Source organism: Crotalus tigris, unplaced genomic scaffold, assembly GCF_016545835.1.
Source record: "Crotalus tigris isolate CLP2741 ecotype Arizona unplaced genomic scaffold, ASM1654583v1 scf7180000018160.1183395, whole genome shotgun sequence".
NCBI lineage: Eukaryota > Metazoa > Chordata > Lepidosauria > Squamata > Viperidae > Crotalus > Crotalus tigris.
Window position 1 is genome coordinate 438,235 of NW_024096855.1, and position 25,841 is coordinate 464,075.

The 25,841-nt window shown below is 38.1% G+C and overlaps 1 long non-coding RNA gene across 1 annotated transcript; it reads right to left on the reverse strand.

Moving 5' to 3' along the window:
* Positions 1-940: 940 nt before the first annotated feature.
* Positions 941-20,918, reverse strand: LOC120310293. The gene is made up of 3 exons (XR_005557308.1): positions 20,784-20,918; positions 9,995-10,054; positions 941-1,154 (listed from the first exon to the last, which is right to left on the reverse strand). It is a non-coding gene; the product is annotated as an uncharacterized LOC120310293 (long non-coding RNA).
* Positions 20,919-25,841: the final 4,923 nt, after the last annotated feature.

Consider the following 25,841-nt stretch of genomic DNA (forward strand, 5'->3'; position numbering starts at 1 on the left):
CTTATTTCAATGCTTCTTGTGTTTAAGAACTCCCAAGGTCATAATCCCATATGTACAGAGTTAAAATATGCTCCTCTCCTTTGCTTTAGGCAAACTTACTTCTGAATTGCACACCCAGAAATATTATTTTTGGGATGGTGCAGCTGCTGCAGAATAGGATCTGCTTCCCAAACAGACCGGACACCCTGCTTTGAGGGAGGAAAAGAAGAAACAAGCAGCACCATTCAGAGAGAGTCCTGCCACAGAGTCTATTGTGCACTGACTTAAAATGGATTGTAGTAACAATAAGCACAAAGAACAGCTTTGATGGAGGGCTTATCTGATATACTTGATATTACTGGTCTGACGAAGAGACGGTGGCTTCAGTGAAAGAAGATATCAGCATTTTTATCTCCTTCTGGGTCAATGCAGGAGAGCCAAAACTGGATTTTATGAACATAATGGATGCTTGTAGGGAAAAGAGGAGAAGGAATCCTTGGGAAAGGATATCTCTCTTTTTTTTTGCATATTTTTTTTATATAACTAACCGTCTAAAATAAACTTTAAAAAATTGAAAGCAACTAAAAATGGTAAAATTATTATTTTTATGAGTTTAATTGCCGGATATATAACTCAAATAATCGTTTGAAGAAGGAAACTGGTGATTAAGGAAAAATTAAATTAAAAATTAAATTCCAAGGGATTGGAACATGCAGCACTACAATTGTTACCCAACATATTGAGCCGAGGTGGCGCAGCAGTTGGAGTGCAGTACTGCAGGCCACTTTAGCTGACTGTGTTCAGCAGGTCAGCGGTTCAAATCTCACCGGCTCAAGGTTGACTCAGCCTTCCATCCTTCCGAGGTAGGTAAAATGAGGACCCAGATTGTTGGGGGCAATGTAAATATATATATACATTGCTTACTGGTGTACACCGCTTAGAGAGTGCTTGCACTTAAAGTGGTATATAAGTCTCACAAATAAATAAATAAACATATAAAAGGCCATCTAAGTTACTCTGTTCCCTTCCTTTGCCTTGCAAATGTCTTTCCTCTTGCATTAGTCTTTGTTTTCCACTAATATTGATAGTGAACAAATGAAAGTGCCGATCTTCTGTGAATTCATTGTGTTTAAAATATTTACATCCCACTTCTCCACTTTCATTTCTGCAACGACCTACACAAAAAATTCAGAGACCTACATAAGAAATAAAACCAATAATATGCAAATAGCAGGAAAAACAAATTGACATAAGCAAGAATATAATATAGCAGCTATAAAAACAACAATGCAATAATAAAATAGTCTTCCTTCTCTCATTTTACATTGGCATTGTGTTCCATGTTAGGATGTCTGCAGAGCATGAAGGGAATCTAATGTGGGGGGTCCGCTGACAGATATCTTGGGAAAGGGAGAAAAAAAATGGAGTCAATACTGACTGGCTGGCTGGTCTTGGAATCCCTGTTTTCAGCCTTGTTTGGAAAGGGACATTCAGGAGACTCTGGAGATGAGATGTCATTCAGCTTGAAGTTGAACAGATGGTGCTTTGAGGTGATATTTTGGCTGTGCAAGTACCCGGCCTTACATAGTGGAATGGGAGGGGGTGGAAAGAGAAAGGCAGATATTTGTTTCTTCAGCCTATCATCCTTATACACTTTTCCAAGGCTGCCTTTTTATAAGCTCAAAAATCCCTTCAAGGAAGGAAAGAGGGAATGCTGGGGTCTTTTGATTGACAATGCTCAAAGAAGTTTCCATCTGGAAGAATCCGGAGGGTGAAAGAATGGAAAATGTGTAACTGGCATTGGCTGAATGTGCCTCCCTTTGGCATAAACTGCGATTCTTTGCATGTTGTTTGATTCTTCCATTTTACTCTGTCTGTATATTTTAAAATAACACAAGAATTAAAGAATAGCAGATGTGAGAAGGGAGGATTTTGTAAATGTGTTAATATTAACGCATTCAGTACACTAAATTAGATACGAACATATAATGTTCAGATCCCAGACTTTCCATTCTGTTTCTTACCATCTTAAGTGTCACATTTTCCCTGGTCAGTCAAATATTTGCCGGACATTATTGGCATTTATTTCTTGGAGGCTCTTTGGGGTTTTTCCTTTCCTCTTGAGTGTTTTGAAAATGATTCTTTGTACTTTTGCAACTCTCAGGTTCCCTGGGATCTCTATAACCCTCCTGTTGTGCTGCTATTCTGGCTTGCATAAGCAATAACACTCTGAGAACTGATTTGGTCTTAGAAAGTATATGGTATTATTTTTATAGCATCAACGGGGGAGCTATCTGGAATGTGTGTTTATGTTTTAAAGGGAGGAGGAAGTTGTTATTCAACATATAAACAATTGTTCTAAAATCTGTTACTTCTGTTGCAATAGCAGTACAGATATTCTGTTCTTTTCTAGTTATTAATACTAAGGGTATAGATCTCAAACTCAGCAGCCCCGGTTTCCAACTTTATGTATGTGACAAGCCATCATTCATAGAATGGGCTGCAAGGTTATATTGCTAATAGGTCCAAGGTCACATGAAAATATTGCCCTGGCAATTTGACACAGAGATCTGCCAAGGAGACTATATGAGTGTAAATCTTTGTATGTGTAAACTTTCCATAAATTCTAGAAACCCTTTCCTACATGCAATGCATGAGCGAAGAAGGCTGATGTTTCTCTGAAATCTAATTATGTTACTAGAAAACCCAGTTTATAGTAGACATTAACTTCATTCTTCTGAAAGGTCTGAAGCTTGCTTTCATCTTCCTACACTTCCCCTCCCCTATTGATTGTAATTTTCATTTTTTCTAAAATCTCAGTACCTTTCCTACTGTTCCCTTTTGGCTTTCATTTTTGTAACAAGAGGCTCAGTTAAGCAGAGTGGCGTGCTGAAGCTGGCTCAGAGTGGGTTAAATTTGTTAAATTCTCTGGAATTTTGCAAGCAGATTGAGAGCAGAGCTGAGCCACTACAGTACACCCAGCAGGCTGATCAAGTTTTCTGCAGTTGGTGGCACAGTGGTGGCAATGGGGTCAGCAGAGTCAGTTTTTTTTCAAAATTTACCAGAACATGGTTAAGTACTCTCTAAACCAGGGGCAGGAAACCTTGGCTCTTCTATGACTCATGGACTGGCTCAGGAATTCTGGGAGTTGAAGTCCACGAGTCATAAAAGAGCCAAGGTTGCCTGCCCCTGATCTAGTAGGTGTACGGGTTCCAGTATCTATATGAATCAGTGCTCACTATCTTCATGGTATTAATACCTCATAGATCTTCTAGAGACATTTCAATAAACTCTTTGGTCCCATCCATCCACTTATATCCATTATCTCCCCTTTCTTCAACAGCTTTCTGTCTTGCCAATCTTTGTCCCTCGTCCTCATTTGAATCTTCAAAGTCTCAACTGTTATGGACTGTTATGAATCACTCCCCCCCAAATTTGTATTCATTGTAAAAAAAAAATTTTTGGGAAGGAAGACAGGTATTCCTGCAAAATGATTACCCATACTCTGTTTCATACTCTGGCTGATTTTTACAGTCAAAAGCCTTGCTGAAGTCAAACCTCTTTTGTTCTCTCCATTTTCTATTCATGTTGACTGTTTGACCTTGTGTCCTGCAACCTTCTGAAGCCTGCTTTTCTTTCGGTGTTTCTTGATCCATGGATAGTTTTCTCCTCCTCCCTCCCTCTCTCCTCCTCCTCCTTGTAAGATCATGAGCCAAATTCTGCTTGTGTAAAAAAGTTACGGGCTTCAGTCATTTGTCCTATTTCTTGGATCTCTTTTTTTTAGTACATGTATTTAAGCGCATCTCTCTCTGTGGGTCTGTATGCACACATGCATATTGATTCATACACAGTCTTGTTCTCTATTTGTTATTGTCAGGTTATGTTCCTCTCCTCCTACAGCTTTAAACAGATCAATGGACACTTCATCCATGACTGATGCCTTTCTATTTACCAGCTGGTCCGAATGTCAGTCATATAATCCTTTCTAGGAGATTCAGTTTCTGATTACATTATCTACAATCTCTCACTGCAAATGTTTCTGTCATTCTATAATTCTATTTTTAAAAGGTATAATTTTTTAATATTTTGAACAACTTTATTTTCCAGAATCAAACTGGTTCCACGAATATTTTTGTTATTTTTATTTTAGTTACAACTGTTTCTCTGATCTTCTTAAAATGATCATGAGACCCATAGAGTGAGATTTATTATAGGATCCACCTGCATAAGATTACTTCATAAAGGTTCCAAGGCTCACTCTACATTAATTTTTAGATCTGTTTAACAATAGTATTCAAGAGAAAGAGGACAGGTAAATCTAATCTTTTATATGCCAATAAGATCTTGCTTGTTGATATAATCTAGCTGTCTATAACTGGTGTCTGCTTCTCATTGTTTTAGTGCTCCACTGTCCCCATTAATTTAATCTTCCACCTGCTAACAAGTCAATCATCCTTGGTAGCTTCTTCTGGAATTGTTTATTCTTCAGAGAATGAATAATGCAGTGCTAGTACATATATATTAATAAAATATGCATCTGCCTTTATGTGTTTGCTCATACATGTGCGTATACCTTGTAAGATGAGGAAAACATATCCCCAATGTTTCTTACAATTGCAGTTCCTGTTTTAATGTGAATTTAAACAAAATAAAGAAAAAGATACATTTTCAAAAGAATAACTCCATAGTTCTTTGATTAGAAATAGGCTACTATATTCCTTAAAAGGAGTTTTTTCTCTCTCTTTCTCTCTCCCTCCCTCCCTCCCTCCCCCCCCTCTTGTGGTTTGCCATTGTATCCTTCCTAGAGCTGAGAGAGACTGCCTGGCCCAGAGACACCCAACTTGCTTTGTGCCTAAGATTGGACTAGAACTCCCAGTCTCTAGCCTGATGTCTTAAGTAAGGCTCCTGAATAGCCGAAGGCTTATTGCCTTCTTGGATATAATAAATGTAATCTCTTCTGTTCAGTTATAAATTGTATGAGGACCCAGACTGTTGGGGGCCATATGCTGGTTTTGTAAGAGAGTGCTAAAGCACCGTAAAGCACCGTGGAGTGGTATATACATCTAAGTGCTATTGTTATCTTTTAAAAAGCTGGTTGAAGAACTCTGGCTGTCCCACTCAGTTCCACGAAAAGTCCTAAATTTTAGGACTTTTCCCCACTGACAGCTAAGCATGGTATCAACCTGACCTGGCAATTTCTTGTCTTCTGCCCTACCCCCATAATGTTGCTTTCAGATTGTTCCATCCTACTATGCATGAAGAATTCTAAGGTGTCCTGTTTTCCCTGTATTCATATGCCATTCAAGGACAGTCTCAAAAATGGACAAAAATCTGCCTGGCTTTTCTTCTATTATCTTGGATGAAAATCAGATGACTGCAGTGACTTGAAACAGAGCCATTTAGAAGAATAAGGATCAGCAATAGGCACCACAATTTCACCTGAATTATTTTCTGATGATTCAGAAAATGGGTGGAAAGCATTTCCACTCAACACATTTGGAAAACTCCCCAGATGTAGAAGGTTGGCATGCATACTTGGCTTTTACCAACCTGCATTTTTGCTTGTTTTTAAAGAGAAAGTTTTCTTTTCCTAATCAACAAAGAATATTTAGTTGCACAAATAAGCTTTGGGGAAAAAAAGTGTATTCAGAGTCAGCATCAGCTAGCTTTAATCCAATGCAATTCAGGAAGAAAATGAAAACAATGTATTCTACTCTGTAGAAAATAATGCATACATGCTAAATTGGATCTACAGTATTGAGAATGAATTAAGAGAAATACAAAGAGAGTTAAAAATATTAACTGAGGAAAACTACAGTTTCCATTAAAAAAAAAGATAGCCTTTTATTTCTTGGAACCCTCACAACCAAGCAGGAAATCCTGTGTGAGGGTAATAGATTTAATAAGAATGTAGAAGCACCCACTAGAGCAGGGGTCCTCAACCTTGGCCAATTTAAGACTTGTGGACTTCAACTCCCAGAATTCCTCAGCCAGCAAAGTTTTGCTGGCTGAGGAATTCTGGGAGTTGAAGTCCACAAGTCTTAAATTGGCCAAGGTTAAGGACCCTTGCACTAGAGCATGCTATTATTTCCTGTCTCTGAAGATGAGTCTAGTTTTTTTAAAAAAAATTCCACCCCCATAAGACAATGTTAGTAAAACTGCCTCTATATTTAAATAGTAGGATTTAGATTAGTTGTGACTATGTTGTATTGTCAAAGATATCCCTTTTTTGGATTTTGATTCACTATATGTTGACAAGGCAGCTATGAAATTCATGGTTGGAAAATATTTCTAGGTTCAGGCATTATATAAAGTGAATAGTTCTGTTACACCGATATGTTAGTATACCTAGAATGAAATGTTACAAAGACTGGAAACATATCCAGTATTTGTAACATTTCATTCCATATAGATAGTTATAATTGGGATACATTTTCCTTGCAATAAAAAAAGTAAAGAACAGGAATAATCCTAAAGTATATATTTCTTTCCCTACTAGAAGACAGGACAGGTATTATCAAAGAGACATTACCAAAAGGCTTACAAGCTTGGCTTGGTTCTGGATAAAAATCTAGAATAAAATTAACAATAATTCTTAGGTTTTGCAAAGCTCTCATAAACAATCAATACTGGGCAAAGATTTTTGAGCTTATATTGCAATTTCCTGGATTGTTCAAAGCATGAATGAAAACTGGAAACAGTATCGCCCTCAATTTTTATAACTTAGGTAACTTATCAATACAGTGCAGTGGCAATTTGTGTTTGTTTTAGCCACAAGCTTATCATTTTTAGAAGTGTGCTTACACTGGGAAAAACTCAAAGTACTTTTCAGCTTTTGCTGCAACATTCAGTTAATTTTGTTGTTAATTGTTGTTAATTGCAAAGTCCTGTCTGGCCCATCGTGACCCCATGGACAATGTTCCTCCAGGTCTTCCTGCCCTCTACAATCTTCTGGAGTCCATTTAAGTTCATACCTACTGCTTCAGTGACTCCATCCAGCCACCTCATTCTCTGTCATCACCTTCTTCTATTGCCCTCAATTTTTCCCAGCATTAGGCCCTTCTCCAGTGAGTCCTTCCTTCTCATTAGGTGGCCAAAGTATTTGAGTTTCAACTTCAGGATCTGGCCTTCTAAAGAGCAGTCAGGGTTGATCTCTTCTAGGACTGACCGGTTAGAATGCCTTGCAGTCCAAGGGACTTGCAGGAGTCTTCTCCAGCACTATAGTTCAAAGGCCTCAATTCTTTGTCGCTCAGCCTTTCTTATGGTCCAATTTTCACATCCATACATTGCAACTGGGAAAACCATGGCCTTGACTATACGCACTTTTGTTGGCAGGGTGATGTCTCTGCTTTTTAGGATGCTGTCTAGATTTGCCATAGCTTTCCTCCCCAGGAGCAAGTGTCTTTTAATTTCTTAGCTGCAGTCCCCATCTGAGGTGATCTTGGAGCCCAGAAAAATAAAATCTGTCACTACTTCCATTTCTTCCCCATCTATTTGCCAGGAATTGAGAGGGCCAGATGCCATGATTTTGGTTTTCTTAATGTTGAATTTCAAGCCAACTTTTGCACTCTCCTTCTTCACCCGCATCAAGAGGCTCTTTAGTTCCTCTTCACTTTCTGCCATTAGAGTGGTATCATCTGCATATCTTAGGTTGTTGATATTTCTCCCGGCAATCTTAATTCCAACTTTGATTCATCTAGCCCTGCCTTTCTCATGATGTGCTCTGCATATAAGTTAAATAGGCAGGGTGACAGTATACAGCCTTGCCGGACTCCTTTCCCAATTTTGAACCAATCAGTGGTTTCGTGTCCAGTTTTCACTGTTGCTTCTTGATCCACATATAGGTTTCTCAAGAGACAAATGAGATGGTCTGGTACTCCCATCTCTTTAAGAACTTGCCACAATTTGTTGTGATCCACACAATCAAAGGCTTTAGCATAGTCAATGAAGCAGAAGTAGATGTTTTTCTGGAACTCCCTAGCTTTCTCCATGATCCAGCGTATGTTGGCAATTTGATCTCTAGTTCCTCTGCCTCTTCGAAATCCTGCCTGTACTTCTGGTAATTCTCGATCCACATACTGCTGGAGTCTAGCTTGTAGAATTTTAAGCATTAATTTACATGAAGGTAAAACAGAATTTGAATTTTATGAGCAACAGGATGTTCAGCAAACAAAAAGCAGAATATAAAACACCTCCAGTTTACTTTATATGACATTTGTTTCTGCCCTTCATAATTTAGCCTGTGGGCATCTAGAAAACAATTATTTTAATTCACAGTTGGAAGATTCCTTTAAACCACTTATCATGAAGCCTTTGGAACTGCTGGATTAAATATTTTCACCTTCTTTTGGCAATTCACTTTTCCAGACTATTTCAACAAAGCAATATAACTAAGCAAATTTAGATTCCAGAGCTATGAACTATCAGATTCTTTTTAGTTACACTGATTTTAACCACTTTTGCTCATCTTCCTGCAATACACTTTTTCATTCCATGGTAAATGCAAATAAACATTTGTTATTTTTTTAAAATATTCTATTTTGGTATGACATACACTGCTTAGGTGTCATACAAAATAGCTCTTTTAAAGCAATTTAAGAAAAGGAAATGGAAGGAAAAAGGTGTCTACCATACCCCCAGATAACTATAAAGTTTAGTATCGGCGGAAGAACAAATACTTGAAAGCATTTTTTTCACTGCAGGAAAGTAAATAATATAAAGCCATATTTATGAAGTAGGTCAAGAATAGGTCTTTATGTCTTTTTATTTATCCATAGTTTATCATCTTGAACACTGACAAATTAAACAACTTGTGTTTACTAATATCACCACAATACGGTCAAATGGACATTTATACTCAGAATGTTCAGAAATGATGCTCTCATTCAGTAAGTGACATCTTTCTATTTTTATGAATGGAAATCTATCAAAAACTCCAATTCTTAACAGATGAATAAAAGTATATCCACAAGAAATATTGCCTAGCCTCTTTTGAACCATTTTTTAATGCTTACAATCTCCTTTTTATTTCAGTGGATCTCAGAAACATTCTCAGAGGACACAGAAATATTTCTGAGACTACATTTGTCAGCAACTACCAACAACTTGAATTGTAATTTTACTCAATTTTATCATCACAAGAAGATCCTTCTAAGGACTTTACCCTGAACCTCTATACAGATATAGGTACTGGATACGGATAGAAAAAGTGTTGGACTGGTACTTTCTATATAATACAATGCCACAGCAAAATAGGATGAACTAATTGAGACTACTATGGTGAACAACAATTTCCACTACCTTCAGTCAGTGCCCATGCTAGCTAGAGCTGATAGATGCTGTACACGTAGCCCTCAACGTACAACCATATTTGAACCTAAGTCTCTGTTGTTAAGTGAGACAGTTGTTAAGTGATCTTTGCCCAATTTTACAACCTTTCTTGCCACAGGGAATCACTGTTAAGTGGATCACGTCAGCTGTTAAATTAGTAACATGGTTGTTAAGTAAATCTGGCTTCCTGATTGACTTTGCTTGTCAGAGATTGCAAAAGGGGATCATGTGACTCCAGGATTGTGCAAATGTCATAAATATGAGTCAGTTGCCAAGGATCTGAATTTTAATTATGTGACCATGGGGATGCTGCAGTGGTTGTGAAAAGTGGTCATAAATCTTTTTTTTGTCACTGCCATTGTAACTTTGAAGGGTCAATAAATGAACTGTTGTAAGCCGAGGACTACTTATATACCTTTAACCAATACAGGAAGACTGAATTGAAATTTGATTTTAACGACAACAGGCGGGATGGTGGAAAACTTTCTCCTTAAAAGTTCCTCATGTAATACAAATAAATACTATATCCTAACCTTTTCTCCATCTCCTGTCTATTACGTTGATTGATAGCTTCTAATGCACTTTCTCTGCAGCCTACTACTTCATGAGCAGATGAAACAGGCATCCAAAAGAACGTTCTTAGATAATTCTTTTCCATGAAAAACTGAAGACTTGGGGAACTTACTTTTCTCCCATCCAACTGGATTCATTTTCCAATTCTAGCCAGGTCAGGATCCAGGGTCATCTAGAACAATGACAATAATAAAACTGAACCAACCATCTTATGATTTCTTCAGGAAAAGGTATCCCTTGTTTTGTCCTAGGTCAGTGATGGCGAACCTTTTAGAGACCAAGTGCCCCAAACCTGGCCCTGCCCCCGCTCCACCCCCTGCCCCACCCCCACCCTGCCTGGCCGGAAGGACGCTCACTGTCTCCAGGGCCCGCAGCAGATCACCCAGGCAGCCCAGCAGTGCCATGGTGGCCACACCCTCCGCCTGCGCCCCGCAGCATCAACTGTGCATGATGGGGCATGAAGGCAGAGTCTTGTCTACGCTGCCTGGCTGCCATGTCCTTAGTTGTGCTGCTCCGCGTGGGCCACACTTGGGGGGCGATTCTCCTCCAGGGGGGTGCTGGTGTGGAGGGGGTCGCCCCCAAGTGTGGAGGAGGTGGTGGGAGGAGGTGAGCTGGGGCAACGGCACATGTGCCCACAGAGAGGATTCCAAGTGCTGCCTCTGGCACACGTGCTATAGGTTCACCACTGTCCTAGGTAGAACAGCCAAGTTAAATGACTAAGTTGGTCTTCTTTATCCCACTACCCCAGAGGAGGGGAAATTAATGCCCAGAATTCCTGGCAACCATGTATTTTGGCCTTGCTGATTGGGAATCCCATTTGCAGTACATTTGATGAGCACCAGTTTGGGAAAGGGTAGGTTAAATTCTCTGCTACTTCCTGGAAGTCTCTGATGCAACACAGACCTAGCTGTTAGATTAGGGTACTTTCCATGACCACTATTTGACTCTTTGGCTTTAGATGCTTCTGAACAGTTCCCACAATTGCTTCATCTGTATGCATGGGGGGTAGAAGCTCATAAATTTATTATTACATCTGACTATAAAGCAAAATCTTATCTTCTGTTAGAAGAAAAGTGAAAGAACATTTTCAATGGTAACACCAAATCAGTGTTTCTCAAATTTAAGACATATAGTGTTCAACTCTCAGAATTCCCCAGAGCCTTGCATTTCCTTTGCTGGCTGGGAAATTCTGAGAGTTGAAGTCCACACAATTTAAAATTGCCAATGTTGAGAAATAGTGATCCAAATAACAAAATTCTGACATAAAGGAAAGAGCAAAACTTTGCCCCCCCTCTCTCTTTCTGTCTCTCTGTCTCTCTCTCTCCCCCTCTCCCCCTCTCCCTTTCTTTCTCTCCCCTCTTTCCTTTCCTCTCTCTCTATGTTTAAATATGATTAACAAATATTGAAACTATCTTTTTTTTACCTCTCAATTAGATGAAATAGATAGCAAGGCCACAAAACAGTTGCTAAGCTGTTATTGGCTAGATTTTTAAACAGGCCAGATATCTTGCTTTGTATATATTTCAAATTAGACCTTTTCATGTTTTTACTGTTTTTAAGGTTTTAATATACATTTTGAATTGTGAGCCACCTAGAGTTGTTTGCTAAGATGGGTGGCTGTAGAAATCAAATAAATAAATAAAATAAGCATTTTTATTTCATACAGAAAGTCCCATGTTAAATCTTCAGCTTCTCCAGGTAGATCAGGAAATACTCCTGCCTGCCCATGACCTGTTTAGGCTAACAAATGGACAATAAATTGAGTCAGGCCTCAATACTGCCTATGTGGTTGTGTAGAGAGGTCATGTTAGTCTACAGCAGTGGTGGCGAACCTATGGCACACATGCCAGAGGGGGCACTCGGAGCCCTCTCTGTGGGCACACGTGCCTCACTCTTTGGCTAAGTTTTCGCAGGAAAAAGCCATTTCTCAAGCCCCTTCCTAGCCAAAACAAGCCACCAGAGCGAGCGCACTGTTTTCAGCTTTGAATTATATCAAATCTGATGCCAGAAACAGACTAACAGATGACCTGAGCGCTGCATGTGTTGCTCTCAAACTTACAAAGTATAAGCCAAGGTTAGACAAATTATCAGCATGCATACAGCAGCAAAAATTACATTAATTGTTCAAAAGCATGCCAAATGCAAACTTTTACCTTTCAGTAAAAAGTAGTTTGTATCATTGAAAGCTTTGCTATTGTGTTTTTCTTTTAAAACAAAAGATGTTAATGTATGAGTTGTTTTTTCTAAACTAGAACCTCAGTATTCAGATTAAATTGCCATGTTGGCACTTTGTGATAAATAAGTGGGTTTTGGGTTGCAGTTTGGGCATTCAGTCTCTAAAAAGGTTCACCATCACTGGTCTACAGTATTTAGAAATCAAGAATTTGGTAACATCGCTTCCAAAAAGGCATAAATGTTCATATATATTCACCTCCCACCAAATGCAAAAATCTACCCATCCCAAATTGTGTATGAGAAATGTAACCCAGAGGTGTTTGCAATCTGCCTCACCTGCATTGTCAAACATTTTTCACACACCCTTAAAAAAGGAAGTATTCTGATGGCAGAACAAAAGGATTCACATAAACCAGATGAATTGGTTCATTAACTACCACCCTGAAGGCCTTAACACAATTGGATGTTTTTTGAGGCAATCCTTGCTTAGATGATTTTAGCTTAAACAGGATTGATCTGTACTCATAAAGTGGATTCTCCTTTTATTCTGATGATCTGAACCTGAGGAGCCCTACATACTTAGCATGTTGGTTTCATAAGCCAAGAATATCTTGGCACACATCATTCCCAATTATGTCATTTTGCTGCTGACAAGTTATTGTTTTCCTGAATAAACCAGAAAGAATTAACAAAGAAGGTTTGGCCATAGAGATATAAAGGAATTAAGTCAACAAAGAGAAGAGAGAGGAAAAATTGCTTCTTTTCTATGCACCGGGATCTCTATTCCATCATAAGCCAAAAGAGAGTTCATATGCCAATTAGACAAAAGGTAGAAAAGACCATGCAAAATCCATAATAATAAAACCCAGACAAAGGTGGTATTGATTGGTACATTTGCAGAAAATTCTCAGCAATTATCTACAACTTTTTTTTTTAAAGAGGTAAAAGTGACATACATAAGTCCCCAAGTCCTTGTGACAAAGTAAGGCTGAGAATTACTGAGAAATCCAAAAGCATTAGCTGGAAGATCCTGGATCATTCCCAGTTTTAATCTCATGTACTGGTTACAGCAATTGTTAGCGCTTTGGTAGTCGGGGTTCCAAAAAAGAAAGGAAATAATAATTAAATAAAGATCAGGTTTTAGCTTTTCTGAAATGAAACAACAGAACAATAGTAGAATAAATTCTAAGACTGCAGATATCACTTATCACTCTGCACTTTTATAATTTTCAATTAAGAAGTCCAAGGATTTTGTTTCCCATTCTGTCTTAAAGAAGTTGATCAACCTGGCAATTGCATCTTACGTGGACCCCAGCAATAATCATCGTCTTTCATTGTTTGAAGACATCATGCTAACTCAGGGAGTATAAACAAGCTCTCTGGCCCTGCCTATTTCCACAACATCTGCTGTATAAGGAATCCATCTTGTTTTGCCAATGGTAGATCCACCCTGGTTCAGAAATGTAATCCAGAATGATCTAAATTTACTGATCCAATTATCCTAAGAACACAGGCTCAAGTCTTGTAGCTTCCCAAGATTGATCAAATTGAACAGTTCAAAGGTAGGCTCCTAACATTAGATCCACCATCATCCTGGGCAAGGATTGAGAAGTTCTGACTTCAAAAGTCAGAAGGTAGGCAGTGAAATTCCAAACTCAGAAAAAGGGAGCAGTTGGAGTACCTTGAAATGAGCTGGTCAAAATATAAATTGGTAGCATTCCATGCAACTTCTGCGTGTTGTGTTAAGTGAACAACTAGAACAAAGAATTAGATACCTGTCCTAAGACTTAAATTAGGAATAGATTGAAGGCATCTATACTTTCCCCAATGCACTTTTTACTTTGAGCTCCTGAGGTACAAAATCCAGAATGTTTTCTATAGTTTTCTATGGTCATAAAACCAATTTCATAAATTAAGGAGGCACTTATTACTTTGCAGCTATTGGACATTTATGCATTTCTTTTAAACTGAAAATGTTTCAGCTAACTTTGAAGATGTGTGCTCGGTATCCAACACTGGTATATATGGTATGGTTTTGGGTTAGAGATTACTTCACTTATTTGTTCCAGTAGATTGCATGTTTATATTATGGAATGTGGTGTAATAGTTGAAGCTGGGAACTGGGAAATCCAGATCACCTTCAAACAGGAAACTTACAGAGTGATTTGGGGCTATTCACTACCAATCCTACTTACCACACAGGATTGATAGGAGAAAAAATTGGAAGAAAGTGCTGAATATATGTCATCTTGAGCTACTAAAGATATAAATATAGATTAGATATAAATCTAATCATAGTGATGTGCCAAGACAGCCCAGTGTTTCCCACATTCAGGTCTGCTGATTTTGTAATTATTATACGCTTGTTTCTTAAAATGATCGGATAATTCTGGTTTATTTGTAAATTGCCTTTGAAAGGATTTGTATCTTTAAGTGATGCAACAGGGTAGCTTATTTAACATAAGAGTACACATTGCTCCCTGCATATGTGCATTGTAAATTGAGAGCCAGGATGGGCCCATGGTTAAGGCACCAGGCTAGAAATCAGGAGACTGTGAGTTCTAATCCCGCCTTAGGCATGAAAGCTGCTAGGACTTTGGGCCAGTCACTCTCTCTCAGCCCACAATATCAGGCTTGAGTAACAACCCAATTCATTATTTCCTGTTTCAATCAATGGAACACTCAGCTGATGAAAACAAAAAATAGACCATGCACACCAGGAAGAAAAAAAAAATGTGCATTGTAAAGAGATTGAGGTTGAACTTCAGAAACAATGAAGTTTGCCCCACAGTCAATTAGTAGCCCTACCTTTATGTGGCAGTTGTTAAATACATCTCCTTTTAAAAATAGGATCAAAGTACTTGTTAACTATTATGCAACTCTCAACACATTTTTTCACATTTCATAAATGTGAGCTGGCTGCACTTTTGCCTCTTTGTGATCATTTCATCTCTATAACAACAACTGATAAAAAGAGTCCAGTGAGATTAAATGACTGAAAGAAGCAGAGCTAGGAAACATGACAAGAAGAACAATTGTGAGCTGAAGAGAGGGACCCAAATGCATTCTACAAAGTGTTTTTCTTTTCTGAAAACTTTTGCAAATGTTCTTTCTCTGAAATACAGTACTGAAAATTAGGATTGGAGCAAATCAGGAGGGCAAAGAACCTGAAGATAAAACAATGAATTTAATGGACAACCTGGCTGAAGGTGGACTAGGCTTCTTAGAGTGTTAAAGGTTAAGAAGCCTTAGGTATGAAGTGGCAGGTTTTAATATGGGAGAGCATGCCAAGAACAGTTAGAACATTTTTCTCAGAGCTTTGTCCTCTAAAATTTCTAGTTTTGTGATGTCCCCCGAGTATCTTCACTACTACTGACCTTGTCATAGATAGATTTCTCTCCATCAATTGTCAATTGCTGAATACAGAAATCAGCAGCAAACTAGAGTCTCCTCCATTTGCTTTCATTCTTACCTGCACTCCTTTCTGTAGCACGGTAAAAGCAAGAATAACTGTGCAGAGGGAGTAGCAGAATTGTCCCTGGGCCTAAAAGAAGATTTGAGGAGAAGGAGTCGCAAGGCACAATGACAACTGGACTTTGGCAAAGAGGGCTGAAGAGACAGAAGATGAGATGCAATGACGACTCAGCGCTATGGAAACCTGGTTGCCACACAGCTGCAGTGGAAACTACAATACTACTTTTGCAGTGCTTCTCTGGAATAGCAGCTGAGTCACAAATTAATTGGCTTAGCTGCTGAAGTGCCTTACAAGACAAATGGCATCATGGGGATAAGGTATATAGATCAATCTCAGATCAATGTAACCTCTATTTGTAGAAGACCCTGGTTCATACAAATGGTAGCTCACCTTACAGAATTGGTTCCAACCTACTCCATCAAAGAAAAAGATGTTCTTGAATTTGCTGATCTGTGGCTGAATAAAGATTAATTTGATGTGCCTGAAGACTTATTAAAAAAAAATCTCTATACGTATATCCCAAATTAGGATCAGAGTTGGTCTAGCATCATTTACTTTCATGTACATGTTCTACATCTACCAGTGGAGACTCTAGGCCTGGGGTCTTCACACTTGGCCCTTTTATGACTTGTGGACTTCAACTCTCAGAATTCCTCAGCCACCATCTGGCTGAGGAATTCTGGGAGTTGAAGTCCACAAGTCATAAAAGGGCCAGGTTTGAAGACCCCCTGCTCTAGGCAGCATTCTGTTTCTCAGTTAAGATTTCAGATTTCCGCTACATAATTATGATATGGAAATAAATATTTTATGGTAGCACAACTAGTAATTGTGTTTGAAACTGTACTGAAAATTCAGCAGAGAATTATAATATAAAAAAGGGAAGATTTTTTTTTTAAAAAATAGCTAAAATAAAAATAAAGATGGATAATTCAGCTGCCTTCCTGACAGATTGGGATGGGGGTCAGAAAAAAGAATGTGGGGAAAACAGGAAAATTAGAGATGAGAGTTAGTAACATCTGAATCTCCCGTAATCATTTCATGAACCAAGCAGGACAATTAAATGATTAAAAGAAATCAATCGTATCTAGAAGTACTGGGAAATGATGGTAGCCCAAAAGGTAAAGTATGTTTCTCATGTAATCCAATGAATGTACTGATATATATCACATATTCTCACCTAAGCACCATGTTTAATACATGAGGATTAACTACTTAAGCTCAAAAGAAAGGGTGGAAGATTAGAACACACGATTGGGGAAGGAGCTATGATATTACAGGGAGAGAGATCAGCCACTTTCAAATCAGAGAAAAAGAAATAAATAAGTATAATGAGACAGAAGAAGAGAAAATAATTGGTAGGTTAATCTACATTGTTTTTCCATGGTTCTGCAGAATTACTTGAAGAAAATTGTAAGGCTCTTGCACTTAGAAACTATACCGGTTTCTAACACATGTTTGACTACAAAGGTGAATGCCAAATGCTAGTGTACTGGCATAATTGGTGCTGCCTCAGTAGGAATGTTCTATTCTGCCTTGGTATGAAGGCTTGTGAGTGGTACTCTTCTTGCCACGTGTGAAGACTGATGGAGACTTTAGCCAATTTTCAAGTTGCTTGACAGGTTGCTTAGTATGGTACAGCTCCATGGCAGTCACTCCTCCTCACTCAGTCTATGTCTGCTCACATGTCTAGCATTCTTCCACAAGTGCAGGGTAAATTAGGAGACAATCTCATCAGGAACGCTTCCTCCTATTTCATCCTGTGTGCCTCCTCTGCCTCGCTCACATGTCAGCCAAGTTATTTTTAGACCTCTTCCAAAATCTAGACTACTCAGTTTGTGATCAGAAATAGTCCAAGGGACAATCCAAGCCATGGGAGAGGGGCTGGTTGCAAGGACCATCTAACTGTGCTTATGGCCTGTCGCTTGGGCCATATGGAGAAACAGATAAAACTTCTGTCCATTTTGCCTCAGTTCCACCATATCCCAGAGTAATAAGTGCTACATGGTGTGGCAGTTTTGGCAACAACCTACAGCATCTTTAAACAACCCATGAGCGATGCAAATTGGCACTGGTGCAAGCAAAATGGATCCTTGCCCCACCCCAAGTTTGAATCTTCAGCTACTAGAAATCTCTTGTCAATAAAGTAGCCAAAAACCTACAATGTATTCATTTTAGGCATGGCTGATGACACTCCAGCTATTTTTTCCATTTTAAATGGAATTGTACGCAGCAGAGAAATGGCTGCTTCTCCAGAGACCGTTGGTTCCCTTTTTACAAAAACACAGGTCTATTGACTAGTAAAAAAAAAAAAAAAGAGGTTTAAAAAAGAGGTCATGTGCTTGTCTATACAATTGTATGCAAGGGACAAGATCAGTGTGGACTTCAGTCCTGACTGGGAATTCTGGGAAATGAAATTCACACATCTTAAAATTGCCAAAGTTGTATACCTTTGCCTCTGCAAGGACCAAGCATCTGGCTCTTCCAGGATCCAAGCCCAGATGGGGACTTTCCAGTAACTAAAAAGAAGGGACATGCCCACAGCAACCTCTAATTGTCAACTGAATCCAGGTAGTTCCCAGCCCCTGTTGCAACATTGCCAGCAACACTGAAGAGGCATCCAATTGGAAAGAAAAGATTTGTGTCTGAAGGAAAAGCAAAATTGAATGTATAGTGCATGTGTGTGCATGCACATGACTGTTGCACACAGAAGTTAACTTTGCTTTTTCCTAAATGTAATGAATCTTAGTGAGGGGTTGTTGGGGTTTTTTTTGACAAAAATTGTATATTTCAAATTAGAAATATCCTTTAGTGACTAGTTACTGATTAACCTTCTGAGCAAAACAAAAGCAGCTACATGAAAATAAATAAAGGCAAATAAATGAGAACATTTCACATGGCTGCTTTAAAAATAAACTTCCCTTTAAATAGCTCCCATTTAAGAAGTATAACATTTATTCCTAGGCATTATTTCATTTGTTTTGTATATTCCCTCCACTCTGTGCTTTCAATTGGAGTGGGCAGGCTTCTCTGCTGTGATGATCAAAATACACTGGCAGCTTATTTGGGGAAAGGATGGATAAAATTACAAGTTCCCACAGGAGGCTATTAATAAAACCTTAGTTCTGGTTCCTATGACAGATAAAAATGGCTATTTAATACAAATAGTCCTCAACTTACAACCACAATTGAGCCCAAAATTTCTGTTGTTAAGTGAAATCATTGGTAAGTAAATTTTGCCCCATTTTAGGACCTTTCTTGCCAGAGTTGTTAAGTGAATCACTGCAGCGGTTAAGTTAGTAACACGGTTGTTAAGTGAATGTGGCTTCCCCATTGACTTTGCTTGTCAGAAGGTGGCAACAGGAGATCACATGACCCTGGGATACTGCAACTATTGTAAATATAGTTGCCTAGCATCTGAATTTTGATGAAGTGTCCATGGGGATGCTTCAATGGTCATAAGTGTGAAAAATATCACTTTTCCCAGTGCTGTTGTAACTTTGAATGGTCACTAAATGAACTGTTGTAAGCCAAGGAATACCTATATGTAAGAAATTGGTAAAGACGTACATTGTACCTCTCCTTTGCTCATATGAGGTGACAATCAAGCGAAAAGAGAAAGTGTTATGAAAGGCAAAGTGAGAAGAGAGAAAAGTCAGAAGTAGCTGCATGCTTCAGAAATGCTCATTTGTATATCACAAAAGAAAAGCAAATGTAGTGTAAAATGAGGACATGAGAGAATACACAGACACCCAAAAACTAGCAGTTGCTGATTGTAACATATACGTAGGCATTCAGATATAATTCTTACAACTCATCACATAGCAATGGCTGGGTGATCTGTGCAATTGCTCAGTCTGCCATCCAGAGCTGACATGGAACTTCAAGGCTCTTTCCGCTTCAAGGGGGCTTGGATTGGACAGCCTTCAAACTGAGGACAGCTCTTGGTATATTAGGGCACCTAGAACTATAGTTCTAGGTGCCTTCCTTGGACCACACCTGAGCAAAGTTAGTTGCATCAGAGATTGTATCATTGGTGGTGTCCAATAAGTTACATTATCTTCTCCAGCACACACTCTCTCTCTCTCTCTCTCTCTCTCTCTCAACACCCACATTCAAATTTGGTCTTTATTTGTTAGCTACATAACAGATAGATCCTAATAGATTATCTTCAACTTTACAAATATCTAGGTAGAAATGCTGAATAATATTTGAAGTTTAACAGAGTAATTATGTTTCTTAAAAGTTACTTATACATTTCTATATATTGCCAGATTTTTCTTTTCTTTTTTCTTTTGTTTGCCTTTCCTTCTCTCCTCTGCTTTGTTCTGTTTGCCATTCCCAATAACCTGTTGATGCTCCATTTGTTTCTGTGGGGAAAATGCACGCGCAGCAAACTGCCATGCTTCCCCCCCCCCCGCAAACCTCATAACCTTTTGATACTCTTTGTCCCAATGAAGCAGCCAGAAGGTCATACCCTTTTGACTTAATGCCTTACCTACCTAAACAGATAATATGCTTAAGTTCCTTCCTATCTCTTCCTGTCTTTGTTAGTTCCTTCTGTTTTCATCTCCCTGTATTTGTTCTTACCTGGTCTTTGACCGTGTAATGTGTTGCTAGAAAATAGTTGCTTACATGAAGGAATTTTCCAATGAAGAAACCTTTGTCAGAATTTAATGGTTAAGCCTATGTATGTAACAAGTATATAAGAAGCAATAAACTCAGAGTTTGTCAAGCTGTGTCCTGCAGCTTCACACCTCTGCTCAAGACATGCCTGCGTCTTCTTCCTAGCGTCTTTACAGTTTCAATAAAAAGCTCCTCCCCATCCAATGTACACCCACAAGCAGATCTCTGGAGTCCATAGACAATGAAATCAATGCTAATAATTAAAAGGATAAGTTCTTGATGAATCATTTCCTGTAGCCTGTAACTATAATAAAATAACTATATTATTGCTGCTAATTTTTTTAATACAGAAATTGGCATTATAGCTCAGCACCATTCAGTTCTCTGAGGTTAACATAGTTTTGAATTTAAGCATATTTTAAAAACAAATTGCAAGCTTGGGAGGAGAAGGATCCTGCTTAGTTAAGAGTAAAATTTGTTTATCTTAACAAGGCTTACCTCTGAGTAAACATGCATAAAATTAGACTGTGAGTCATTTTTACTGATTGACTGATTATATTCTAGCAAGTCATTTCCAACTTCTAGTGATCATATAGATAGATTTTCTCTATAACGCTCTATACCTTACCTGTTCTTTGAAATCTTCCAACAGGGTACTCACCACCGTGACTCCATCCACTTTGCTGCTGGTCATCCTCTCCTCTTTCCCTCTACTTTCCCCAACTTTAGAGCTTTAGAAACAATTCATTCACATTGTGAGTCTATGGAAAGGTAATAAAATGAAAAGGTATCAAAACTGCAAAGCAAAAGTTGCAAAATGTTTATAAGACATATGGACTTTATTAATCCAAGAAACCCACTTGTATTTCTTATCTGTTCCTTAGCTGTATGAGCAGAAAAGCCAAAATGGTATGCAGTGACACATCTCTGTATTTTAAAACTGGATGAACTTGATATTCCTCTAGACCAGGGGTGTCAAACTATCAGCCCGTGGGCCGGACACGTCACAAGGAAACTTGTGCTACCCCCACTGCCGGCAATGTGCAAAAAGCTCCGATACGTCTTGCGATGTCACATGACATCGCAAGTTTGACGTCTCTGCTCTAGACTTTTTGTCATGAGAAAGAGTATATAAAACAAAGAGGAGACAAGATTAAAACAGCTCTGCATTTTAGAGATTTTCTTAAAATGCTTCCTTGTCAGCTTGGTCTATATATGATTAACAGGAATGGACAGAATTGGACCAATTAAGTTTAGTGTGGCTGAGAACAGCAATCAATAGCTCTAGGAAAGATTCAGTAGGATCTGAATTTGAACTGCTGCTTGGATCCAGACTTTAGGAAATTAGGAAAATTAGGCCTTTGTTCTCCCATAATTTAGCATGCCGCCAACAAAAATAGCCATAACACTTTGGTTTTCAGCAGAATATAATGCAGTTTACTGAAGAGAGGAAGATGAAACATGCTACATTTCCAAATAATTAGTGTCTAAATGTTCAAGCCATGTTTCTAAGCATTTAGAATTTTGCTGCATGGGACAGAATGAGGTGACATTTGCAATGATAGTAATCCTGTGCCATGCAAATGGGTTTTTGTGCAAAGAGAGGAGAGGTCTATAAGAAATCACAATACCTTCTACTAAAGGCGAGGGAGCCATGTTACTGCCTTTCCATCTACTCAAATCTCTGAAAAGATTCTTTATCAAAATCAGAAAGATTTGATCTACTGTATTAAAGGGAGTTGGAAGTCAATGCCTTTTCTTTCTTTTCCCCCTTCTTCTCCTCCTCACTGTTCCCATCCCTTTCCTCTGCCTATTTTTCCTACTATTTTCTTTTGTATTTTTTGTGTTAAAATATAAACTAATAAAACTGTTATACAAAAAATCAGAAAGATTTGGGACCCACTTGCTCCATTTTGAGACAATGACTTTTATTTTTCAGAATCTGGACCCATGCTGGCTGGGGAATTCTGGGAATTAAAGTACACCCATCTAAAAGTTGCTGAAGGTGACAAACAGTGGTCTAGACCCAGAAACAAAACTCTGTGTTGAAAATTCTTTAACGTTTGACTGTGTCAGCAGTAGCAGCGCTTTCCCCATCAGACAATGTCCAGAAAGAGAAAATAGACATAGCATCTTATCAAAAGTTAGAATTCCTAACCCTTTTGTTTTTTCCCCATCAGCTTTGTCCATTCTTTGGGAATATGGAATGTGTGCTTGCTGGTTTCACATGCCAGGAGTTGCCATCTTATTCCTTTGCAGTAATTTCCATGTCATATTTTAAACGTTGGGATTCTCAGTGTTGTTACAGCACAGGACTGAATGCATATTTCCCTACACTACAATCATTTCTTTGTTTTTGGTTTGGTGGTGGAATCCATGGGGGCAGTGGTGGGGTTTAGCTGGTTCACACCACTTCGGCAGAACTGGTAGCTAATTTTTTGCTGCCCAGGCCCGGAAGCAGCATCCACACAGAGAACTGGTTGTTCTCATATTTGAATCCCACCATTGCATGGGGGTAACAAAAAAACAAAGATGGTGGTCACATCTACCAAAAGGAGCAGACTGTTAATAGCACAGCTGCCACTGCCATATTGACTTTTTTTTTTGTTTCTTACATGGACACCACTGAATGCTAGTATGACTTAGATTGATGTTCTAAAGGTGTGCATAGTTCATTGGTTATAATTTATATTTTATAATTTATTCCTGTTTATAGACCTTGACTAAGCTACTAAACTTACTTTCTAAGCTAAACTCATAAGCATTCTACAGAGGAACATAACAGCATAACTGAGAAAGAAAAGATTGACCAGCTAAGAGCAAAAATTGCTTATTAAGACAAAGACCAAATCACAGATGGTTCACACAATGCACTTAAAGTTTGTCACAAGCAAAGAAATAAAAGCAAACAAATAAAGATGGCTTGATTGATTTTAATTTACATTAAACAAATACACTAAATTTTATCTCATTAAAATCAAGTTTGGAAGACATGGTTAGTTAAGTCTGTGAACTCAGTTTGGTTCCAGCTTTTTTTATTATTATGCACAGTAGCTGTCCAAATTGCATAATAAATCTAATAATACACCAACAATATTGCCTAACCCCGTTAACAAAAATTATGTTCATATACTAACATATCAAAAATATATAATCAAAGCTCACTAATCATATACAGTACGGCACGCTCTGAAGATGGAATTCTTGATTGTCCTGCCTCAACACTCAGAGAAAAAAAGTCACGTTTTTAAACCTTTCCTGAAGAGTGACAGGTGGCCGATAGCTTTATTAGCATGCATTTCTTCTTCACTGATTTCTCTCTTTTTTTATGCTTTTCCCTGGAATGAAATCTCTAGATGGATGTATTCTGTATTATCAGAATTCTTTTTTTTCAAACACAAGTAAGACATTGGGAAAGGCTTCACGATAGGTACACTCACAGTAGAAGAAAAAAAAATGTGGCTTGTCATCCAGATGGTTTTGAATGCAGACAATGTTTTGTTTGTCTTCACAACTGGACACTGGCACTATGTGTGTGCGCGTTGTTCGCTTTTAATAAAGAAAGATGTCAGCAAGCTGGAAAAGCAATACTGACACTGCATACTTTTAGGTAAACATGTTATCTAACCTATCAAAGCATTAAAAAAAACAGCATGCCTTTGGTAAAGACATTTCCAGGTTTAAAAAAAAAAAAGCAACATTTCAATATACTGCATTTATTGGATAGTAATATTGACTTTCCCAGTATGAGCCTTCTGCATCAGACTCCAATTCATTTTGATGCAGCAACAATCAGCCTGATGGAACAAAGAAAAATCCATCTTCTCATCATAAATAATGCTGTCTGTTTTTAGAGAAGTATATTTATCAATTTCTTTATGACAGATGTATTATGTTTAAGCACCTCTTTCTCTCTTTCTTTATATTCTCTCTCTCTCTCTCTCTCTCTCTCTCTCTCTCTCTCTCTCTCTCTGTGTGTGTGTGTGTGTGTGTGTGTGTGTGTAACCAACCAACCAGAGAAAATATTTTATACTGTGCAACAAGATTTACTTTTGAAGATCCTTCACTTCTGTTGCTTCTCCCCTCCCTCCACAACTCTTGGATCTAATTTCTTGCTACAACATTCAAATCTGTCCCAAATGTAAAGGGCAAACACATCCCAAACTGTAGATGTGTTTATTCTTCAAACAAAAAGTTAAATCCCAAGTTGGCTGCCCAGGAAGCTCTTGGATCTGGCAGAGATTTGGGTTGATATTGAACATAAAGCATGGCTCACTAGCTTGTAATCGTAGTGGTGCTAAGACAGTTATGAAAGGCTGACTTGTAGCTAAGCAAACAAGCTATGGTTTAAAGATCTGTTGCTTATTTCCTACTTCACTTCTAAATATGTATGGTTTCATTGTGTGGTTTTCTTATATTTGTTAATTATAAAATTTCATTACTAAAATATTTGTCAAGATACTCTGGCAAGCCTAGGATCCCTGACTGAAATGTAATAATTGAATTTTAAGTGTCTGCCCAAAAAAAATAATTGCAAAACCTCAGTAATTTCTGGTATGAAGAAAGTTTATTAATTTCAGGGCCTGGTGGACTTAACTATCTTTCAGGGGCATAATATAGAATTCAGGATTTGCTCATTGAAGAAGACAAAACAGCTACTTAGGTGACACAAACTGAATTAATTGATAGCCTTGAGAAGTATTTATGATTCACAGCATTTTTTTCTAGATTAGAATTATAATATTTTTATTTAAAAAAATTCCATCATGGAGACTTCCAGGGAACAAATGGGAGACTGAAAATGGCCTCACAAAAAGTGGAGCCAACAACTATGATGGAATGAAGAGCCATTGAGGGGACCAGCTGTTCGTAATTCCTCTTCAGACAAGGAGAGGATTTGAGATTGCCCACAAGTGCTCCATACATCTGCTCCTCCTGAGGCAGTAGTCTCCAGTGGGTTGAGAGCTCTAGGAGACTAGGGAATAGCCAACTTGCTCAAACCATGGTCAGCCCCTTTGAAAGGACACTAAGTTAGAGCAATTGACCAGTGGAACAACCTGCCTTCAGAAACGGTGAATGCTCCAACACTGGAAGTTTTTAAGAAGAAACTGGACAGCCATTTGTCCGAAATGGTATAGGGTTACCTGCCTGAGCAGGGGGTTGGACTTGATGACCTCCAAGGTCCCTTCCAACTTCATTATTATTATTAAATTTGCACGCTTCCTTTTTAAATCACTTTTGGAAATAATTCTTACTAACAGCTCTTCAGTTATTACGAACCTTTGGATTGACAGGTTTTACAGCACTGGATGAGTTTCCTTCCTTCAATCTTTAGTGAAAGAAGTCTTAACTACAAGTTTAAAAACGTTTTAAAAATCTAATAAACAACAAGAGAGTGATTAAACCTTTCATTTTAGAAATGGTCTAAGGATTCAAATAAATTTGAAATAAGATTTTGGAATTAATTATAAAGAATCCCCTCCATGGAAAAATGCTTTGGTTTTGATTTAAAAAAAAAAACATAGTAAGATAAGATTTTAAAAATGGACACTAGAGGGAACCAAAAGGAACAAAAGATTATAATTAAAGGAGAAGAATACTCAGATTTGATTTACAATTACAGAATGAAGCAAAATATTTTAACATTGGACATATTGAAGGATATTTTTGAATAATGGACCCAGGT